The sequence below is a fragment of the Chlorocebus sabaeus genome, chromosome 10 (genome assembly GCF_047675955.1).
Source record: "Chlorocebus sabaeus isolate Y175 chromosome 10, mChlSab1.0.hap1, whole genome shotgun sequence".
Taxonomy (NCBI): Eukaryota; Metazoa; Chordata; class Mammalia; order Primates; family Cercopithecidae; genus Chlorocebus; species Chlorocebus sabaeus.
Window position 1 is genome coordinate 70,604,091 of NC_132913.1, and position 9,704 is coordinate 70,613,794.

At 41.2% G+C, this 9,704-nt stretch overlaps 1 pseudogene; it reads left to right on the forward strand.

The window, feature by feature from the left end:
- The first annotated feature begins 222 nt into the window (after window positions 1–222).
- Window positions 223–1,924, forward strand: LOC103217472 (5'-nucleotidase domain-containing protein 2 pseudogene; annotated as a pseudogene).
- The last annotated feature ends 7,780 nt before the right edge of the window (window positions 1,925–9,704 follow it).

Below are 9,704 nucleotides of genomic sequence, written 5' to 3' on the forward strand. Positions count from 1 at the left end.
ACCACGTAATTGAAAGTAAAACACTCCTGAGAAAATGCAAAGGAATGGAAATCATAACGAACAGTCTTTCAGACCACAGTGCAATCAAGTTAGAACTCAGGATTAAGAATCTCACTCAAAACCGCACAACTGAGTTGGCGGGCTGCGGGAGGTTGGCGGGCTGCGGGAGGGCCCAGGGTAGCGCTGGTGGCGGGCGGCGGGTGCCGGTGGCGCACTGTGGGCATGGTGGGTGCAGGGCTGCGGGGGGTCTCTTGGCGCTGGCTGCTGTGTGGAGGCCAAGGCTGGCCTCGAGCCGCCTCGTCCTGGCCCTCTTGCCCTGGCTGTGGACCCCCAGGTCCCGGCACCCACTGCCTCGGCGCCCCGCGCTCCGCTCCCGCCCGGGCACCCGCAGGCGGCTCCGACCTCAGCGCGCACCTATGGGCTCGCTACCAGGACGTGAGGAGACTGGTGCACGACCTCCTGCCCCCCTAGGTCTGCAGTCTCCAGAACCCAACGGCCATCTACGCCAACAACGAGATCAGCCTGCCTGACGTTGAGGTCTACGGCTTTGACTACGACTACACCCTGGCCCAGTATGCAGATGCACTGCACCCCGAGATCTTCAGCGCCGCCCGTGACATCCTGATCGAGCACTACAAGTACCCAGGGGGGATTCGGAAGTATGACTACAACCCCAGCTTTGCCATCCGTGGCCTCCACTATGACATTCGGAAGAGCCTTCTGATGAAGATTGACGCCTTCCACTATGTGCAGCTGGGGACAGCCTACAGGGACCTCCAGCCTGTGCCAGATGAGGAAGTGATCGAGCCATATGGGGGCACCCAGCACATCCCACTATACCAGATGAGTGGATTCTATGGCAAGGGTCCTTCCATTAAGCAGTTCATGGACATCTTCTCGCTGCCGGAGATGGCTCTGCTATCCTGCGTGGTGGACTACTTCCTGGGCCACAGCCTGGAGTTTGACCAAGCGCACCTCTACAAGGACGTGACAGACGCCATCCTAGAAGTGCATGTGAAGCGCCTCATGTATCAGTGGATCGAGCAGGACATGGAGAAGTACATCCTGAGAGGGGACGAGATGTTTGCCGTCCTGAGTCGCCTGGTAGCCCATGGGGAACAGCTGTTCCTCATCACCAACAGTCCTTTCAGCTTCGTAGACTAAGGGATGCGGCACACGGTGGGTCCTGATTGGCGCCAGCTCTTTGATGTGGTCATTGTCCAGGCAGACAAGCCCAGCTTTTTCACTGACCGGCGCAAGCCTTTCAGAAAACTCGATGAGAAGGACTCGCTTCAGTGGGACCAGATCACCCGCTTGGAAAAGGGCAAGATCTATCGGCAGGGAAACCTTTTTGACTTCCTACGCTTGACGGAATGGCGTGGCCCCCGCGTGCTCTACTTCGGGGACCACCTCTATAGTGACCTGGCGGATCTTATGCTGCGGCACGGCTGGCGCATGGGCGCCATCATCCCTGAGCTGGAGTGTGAGATCTGCATCATCAACGCAGAGCAGTACATGCACTCGCTGATGTGGCAGCAAGCACTCACGGGGCTGCTGGAGCGCATGCAGACCTATCAGGACGCGGAGTCGAGGCAGGTGCTAGCTGCCTGGATGAAAGAACTGCAGGAGATGAGGTGCGTCACCAAGGCCATGTTCAGCGCGCAGTTCGGCAGCATCTTCCGCACCTTCCACAACCCTACCTACTTCTTGAGGCGCCTCGTGCACTTCTCTGATCTCTATATGGCCTCCCTCAGCTGCTTGCTCAACTACCGTGTGGACTTCACCGTCTACCCGTGCCCCACCCTACTGCAGCAGGACTTCTGGATGGACCAGCTCTGCACCAGCTGCATGAAGACCCCCTTCCTTGCCGACATGGCCCACATCCCCTGAGGGCGCCTTTATTGTCCGGGACAGGCCCCCAGCCGCTCCCGCCCTGTCCACCCTGGGCGTCCACCCAGACAAGCAATAAAAGTGGTCTCCTCTTAAAAAAACAAAACCAACAACAACAACAACAACAAACCGCACAACTATGTGGAAACTGAACAACCTGCTCCTGAATGACTACTGGGTAAATAACAAAATTAAGGCAGAAATAAATAAGTTCTTTGAAACCATTGAGAACAAAGACACAATGTACCAGAATATCTGGGACACAGATAAAGCAGTGTTTAGATGCTATAGCAGTATTTAGATGAACATCGATGTGAAAATCCTTAATAAAATACTGGCAAACCAAATCCAGCAGCACATCAAAAAGCTTATCCACCTCGGTCAAGTCCGCTTCCTCCCTGGGATGCAAGGCTAGTTCAACATATGCAAATCAATAAAGGTAATCCATCTCATAAACAGAACCAATGACAAAAACCACATGATCTTATCTGCATCTCAATAGATGCAGAAAAGGCCTTCGATAAATTTCAACACCCCTTTATCCTAAAAACTCTCAATAAACTAGATATTGATGGAATGTATCTCAAAATAATAAGAGCTATTTATGACAAGCCCACAGCCAATATCATACTGAATGGGCAAAACCTGGAAGCATTCGCTTTGAAAACCGGCACAAGGAAAGGAAGGCCTCTCTCAACACTCCTATTCAACATAGTATTGGAAGCTTTGGCCAGGGCAATCGGGCAAGAGTAAGAAATAAAGGATATTCGGATAGGACAAGAGGAAGTCAAATTGTCTTTGTTTGCAGATGACATGATTGTACATTTAGAAAACCCATTGTCTCAGCCCAAAATCTCATTAAGCTGATAAGCAACTTTGGCAAAGTCTCAGGATACAAAATCAATGTGCAAAAATCACAAGCATTGCTATACACCAATAATAGACAGACAGCCAAATCATGAGCAAATTCCCAGTCACAATTGGTACAAAGAGAGTAAAATACCTAAGACTCATCCCTTTTTATTTCCCCATATACACCGAACTGTCAGCTATATCAAAAGAACCATACCATGATCTCTCTTTTTTTTTTTTTTTTTTTTTTGCCATGGTGCCATTGCACATCCCCCTGAACATCTTTTCCTTCTCTTTCACTTGGCTTACTCTCACTTATAAAGGTTGAGATCAAGAATCTTCAGGTAAACCTTTGATCCACTATGACTGTCTTAGAAGAGCCCCCTTTGCAACCACATTTCCTCTACTTACCTCCATTATAACCCTGTCTGTACTATCTTTGTAATTGTGGGTTCCTCATAACTGTCTCTGCCACTTGTGTGTAAGTTCCTTAAAATCAGCCTGTATGCCCAGTGTTAGGATTCTCTGTGAGGCATAACAGGCACTCAGTGTATGCATGCAGAAGCCTGGTCAGTGCAGGGAAGCAGAAACATCCCTAAGCATGAGGACAGACCTTCTCAACAAGAGGGCTGTTTGCCCCTGAGCCCCTTTGGACATTAGCCTTATTTCCTTGATCCCAGTTCACAGAAACTTTAGAATTATTTTTATCTGTGTTTTCTTTTTCTAATCATAGGCTTTTTCTTTCTGGTTCTACTTAATTTACCTAAACTGGATCACATCTGCTCACGCAGTTGCAGTTGAAATTTTTATTGAAATTCTTAAACAGTCAGGAGTGAACCATGTTTTATATACAACATGCTCAAGCATTGTAATAGGTTCAAATATGATAAATGATCTTTATTTTGGAAAATATTAGAAAAAATTCTAACATTTTTTAAGGCACTATCTCTTATATTGCAATTTTACTATGTTTTACATCAGTATCTAGAGCCATGCTACATTTTAAAGATCATCTTTTTATATTTTTCAATGCTGGGATATTATAATGAGAGCATTATAATGACAGCATTATAATGAGCATTAGAATGAGGTTGTATTTTGATTGGTAAGGACCAGAACACAGTTTCTCTAGAAATTAGTACTGGGATTCATATATGGGTATCTAGTCATGCAAATATTTTCTAGTCATGCAAATGTTTCCCTTGTAATTTTTGAAATATTTTACTGAATTGTCACTTTTGTTACATATTCACATGCAACTTGTTTCAATCTAGAAAAATTACACTAAAAATTAAAAACAAATTGACAATCATATTAAAAGCCAAATTTAGATTTGTTTGGCTTTTATAACCAATTTTTGCTAAAATTTTTAGTAATAGCAAGCCAAAATTCATGCAAAATACTGTAGAGAGATAAAATTATTTTTATAATATTATATTATAAAACATATATGTAAACATCAACTGTTTTTATTTGAGGATCTTCTGTTTTAAGTCTTGTAGAACATTTTGCCTCCTGCCTAAATTAAACTGTTGTAACAACATTAGATGGCACCGCCATCAAACTAGTTGTAAGGTTAAATTTACATGTGTTTCAGCAAGATGTTTCCTCTTTGGTCAGATCAAGAAATGTTTACATAATTTCTGAAATACTTGCAAGAATATATACAAAAATGTTATTTTTGGTTAACAATCATATACATTTATGAGGCATAGTGTGATGTTTTAATAGATGTATACAATGTGGAATGATTAAATCAAGCTAATTAACATATTCTTCACATTGTTTACCTATATTTTTATGGTGAGACATTTGGAATTTACTCTCTTAACTATTTTGAAATACTTAATACAATATTATTGACTATAGTCACCCCGCTGTGCAAAAGACCTCAAAATCTATTCCTCCTGTGTGAATCTTTGTACCCGTTGATCAGCAACTCCCCATTCCTATCCTCCCATCCTCCACCACCTACAGCCTCTGATAACCATCATTTTACTTTCTACTTCTATGAGTTCAGCTTTGTTACATTCCACATATTGGTGAGATCATGACGTATTTCTCTTTCTGTTCCTGGTTTATTTCACTTAGCATAGTGTCCTTCAGATTTATTCATGTTGTCCCCAATAACACAAATTCCTTGCCTTTTAAGGCTGAATAGTATTCCATTGTATATATAGACCATAGTTTCTTTATCCATTTGTCCATTGATGAACATTTGGGTTTAATCCATATCTTGGCTATTGTGAATATGCCACAATGAACATGGATGTGCAAAGATCTCTTCAACATATTGATTTTACTTTCTTTGGATATAGATGCAGAAATGGGATCACTGGATCACATGGTAGTTCTCTTTTTAGTGTTTTGAGGAACCTCCATAAGATTTTCCACAATGACTACTAATTTACATTCCCACTAATAATATATAAGCATAATTCATTTTATCTTATCATATTTTGCTTTATTGTGCTTCGCAGATACTTTTTTCTTTTTCTTTTTCTTTTTTTTTTACAAATTGGAAGTTTGTGCAAAGACTGCATTGAGCAAGTCTATTTGTGACAGTATGTGCTCACTTTGTATCTCTGTGTTACATTTTGGTCATTCTTGAACTATCTATAAATTTTAAATTATTATTATATCTGTTATGGTGATCTGTGATGAGTTATCTTTTTTTTTTTTTTTTTTTTTGAGATGGAGTCTTGCTTTGTCACCCAGGCTGGAGTACAGTGGCATGTTCTTGGCTCACCACAAACTCTGCCTCCTGGGTTCAATCTATTCTCCTGCCTCAGCCTCCTGAGTAGCTGGGATTACAGGCACCTGCCACTACTTGGCTAATTTTTGTATTTTTAGTAGAGATGGGATTTTCCCATGTTGGCCAGGCTGCTCTTGAACCCCTGACCTTGTGATCTGCCCGCCTCGGCCTCCCAAAGTACTGGGATTACAGGCATGAGCCACCAAGCCCAGTCGATAAGTTATCTTTGATATTACTATTGTAATTGTTTTGGGGCACCATGAATTGCACTCATATAAGATGGTGAATTTAATCAATAAATGTTGTATATGTTCTGACTGCTCCACCAATGGGTCATTCCCCCACCTCTTTCCCTCTCCTCAGGCATTCCTAATCCTTTAGACACACAGCAGACAATTAGATCAATTAATAACCCGTCAAGGGCTGTAAGTATTCAAGTAAAAGAAACAGTTACATGTCTCAAAAGCTACAAATGATTAAGCTTAGTGAGGAAGGCATGTTGAAAACTGCCATACGCTGAAAGGTAGGCCTCTTGTGCCAAATCATCAGCAAAGTTGTGAATAAAAGGAAAAGTTTTCGAAGGAAATTCAAAATGCTACTCCAGTGAATACACAAATGATAAGAAAGCAAAACAGCCTCATTGCTGATAGGGAGAAAGTTTGAGTGATCTTAATAGAAGATCAAACCAGTCACAACATTCCCTCAAGCCAAAGCCTAATCCAAAGAAAGGCCCTAACTCTCTTCAATACTAAGAAGTCTGAGAGAAGTGAGACAGCTGCAGAAGAAAAGTTTAAAGGTAGCAGAGGTTGGTTCATGAAGTTTTGGGAAAAACACTTATCCATAACATGTAAGTGTAAGGTGAAGCATCAAGTGCTGAAGGAGAAACTGCAGCAAGTTGTCCAGAGGACGTATCTTAAGATAAGTCCTGAAAGTGACTACACTAAAGAACAGATTTTTAATGTAGATGAAACAGCCTTATATTGGAAGAAGGTATCATCTGAGACTTTCATAACTGGAGAAAAAAAAGTCAATGGTTGGCTCCAAACCTTTAAAGAACAGGTTCTCTTGTTAGGGGCTAATGAAGCTGGGGATTTTAAGTAAAAGCCAATGTTCTCTTATCATTCTGAAAATCTTAAGGGTTCTGTAATTATGCTAAATTTACTCTGCCTGTGCTCTATAGACGGAACAACAAAACCTGCATGATGGTACATTTATTTGTAGCATAGGGTACTGAATATTTTAAGCCCACTTTTGAGACCTGCTTCTCAGAAAAATAGATTTCTTTGAAAACATTACTGCTCACTGACAATGCACCTGGTCACCTAAGAGCTCCAACAGAGATTTACAAGGAGATTAATGTTGTTTTCACATCTGCTAACACAACATCTATTCTGCAGGTCATGGATCAAAGCATTATTTTGACTTTCAGGTATTATTATTTAATGAATACATTTCGTAAGACTATAGTTACCATAGATAGCGATTTCTCTGATGGATCTGGGCAAAGTAATTCAAAGCCTACTGGAAAGAATTCATTATTCTAGATGTCATTAAGAATATTTGAGATTTACAGCAGAAGAAAGATATTAGCGTTACCATGAGTTTGGAAGAGGTTGATTCCTGCCCTCGTGGATAATTTTGAGAAGGTGAAGACTTCAGTGGAAGAAGTAACTGCAGATGTGGTGGAAATAGCAGGATAAGTAGAAATAGAGGTGGAGCCTGAAGAGGTGATTGAACTGCTGCAGTCTCATGATAAAACTTGAATGGATAAAGTGTTGCTTCTTATGATTAAGCAAAGAGAGTGATTTTTGAGATGGGAACTACTCCTGCTGAAGATGCTGTGAACATTATTGAAATGGTGACAAAAACTAAAATATTGCATAAACTTAGTTGATAAGACAGCATCAGGTTTTGGGAGAATTGACTTCAAATTTGAAAGAGGGTGTACTGTGAACTAAAAGCTATCAAATGATCAAAAGCTATCACATGATAGGAAGAGAGGAAGTCAAATTGTCTCTGTGTGCAGATGATATGATAGTATATTTAGAAAACCCCATCATCTCAGCTCAAAAACTCCTTAAGCTGATAAGCAACTTCAGCAGTCTCAGGATACAAAGTCAGTGTGCAAAAATCACAAGAATTCCTATATACCAATATTAGACACACAGAGAGCTAAATCATGAGTGAACTCCCATTCACAATTGCTACAAAGACAATGAAATACCTAGGAGTACAACTTACAGGGGATGTGAAGGACCTCTTCAAGAAGAACTACAAACCACTGCTCAAGGAAATAAGAGAGGACACAAACAAATGGAAAAAGATTTCATGCTCATGGATAAGAAGAATCAATACCGCGAAAATGGCCATACTGCTCAAAGTAATTTATAGATTCAATGCTATCCCCATCAAGCTACCACTGACTTTCTTCATAGAATTAGAAAAAACTACTTTAAATTTCATATGGAACCAAAAAGAGCATGTATAGCCAAGATAATTGTAAGCAAAAAGAACAAAGCTGGAGGCATCACGCTACCTGACTTCAAACTCTACTGCAAGTCTACAGTAACTAAAACTGCATGGTACTGGTACCAAAACAGATATATAGGCAAATGGAACAGAACAGAGGCCTCAGAAATAACGCCACACATCTGCAACCCTCTGATCTTTGACAAACCAGACATAAACAAGCAATGGGGAAAGGATTCCCTATTTAATAAGTCGTGTTGGGAAAACTGACTAGCCATATATAGAAAATTGAAACCGGACCCCTTCCTTACACCTTATACAAAAATTAACTCAAGATGGATTAAAGACTTAAATGTAAACCTAAAACCATAAAAACCCTAGAAGAAAGCCTAGGCAGTACCATTCAGGACATAGGCATGGGCAAAGACTTCATGACTAAAACACTAAAAGCAATGACAATAAAAGCTAAAATTGACAAATGGGATCTAATTAAACTAATGAGTTCTGCACAGCAAAGGAAACTATCATGAGTGAATAGGCAACCTACAGAATGGGAGAAAATATTTGCAATCTATCCACTGACAAAGAGCTAATAGCCAGAATCTACAAAGAACTTAAGCAAATTTACAACAACAACAACAAAAAACCCCATCAAAAAATGGGCGAAGGATATGAACAGACACTTCTCAAAAGAATACATTTATGAAGCCAACAAGCATATGAAAAAAAAAAAGAAAAGCTCATCATCACTGGTCATTAGAGAAATGCAAATCAAAAGCACAATGAGATACCATCTCATGCCAGTTAGAATGGAGATCATTAAAAAGTCAGGAAACAACAGATGCTGGAGAGGATGTGGAGAAATAGTAACGCTTTTACACTGTTGGTGGCAGTGTAAATACGTTCAACCATTGTGGAAAACAGTGTGGTGATTCATCAAGTATCTAGAACTAGAAATGCCATTTCACACCGCAATCCCATTAGTGGATATATACCCAAAGGATTATAAACCATTCTATTATAAGGACACATGTACATGTATGTTTATTGTGGCACTGTTCACAATAGCAAAGACTTGGAACCAACCCAAATGCCCATCAATGATAGACTGGATAAAGAAAACGTGGCACATACACACCATGCATACACTATACAGTCATAAAAAAGGATGAGTTTATGTCCTTTTCAGGGACATGGATGAAGCTGGAAACCATCATTCTCAGCAAACTGACACAAGAACAGAAAACCAAACACCACATGTTGTCACTCATAAGTGGGAGTTGAACAATGAGAACTCGTGGACACAGGGAGGGGAACATCACACACTGGGTCCTGCTGGGGTGTAGGGGGCGTAGTTAGGGGAGGGATAGCATTAGGAGAAATACCTAATGTAGATGATGGGTTGAAGGGTGCAGCAAACCACCATGGCACATGTATACCTATGTAACAAACCTGCATATTCTGCACGTGTATCCCAGAACTTAAATTATAATAAAAAACATTCTTCGTGAAAGGAAGGATCAATGATTGTAGCAAAATTTGTTGTTGTGTTATTTTACTAATTTGTTACAGCCACCCAGACCTTTAGTAACCACCATCCTGGCTCACTGCAACCTCCATCTCCCGGGTTCAAGCCATTCTCCTGTCTCAGCCTCCTGAGTAGCTGGGATTACAGGTGCGCACCACCACACCCAGCTAATTTTTGTATTTTTAGTAGAGATGGGGTTTCCCTATGTTG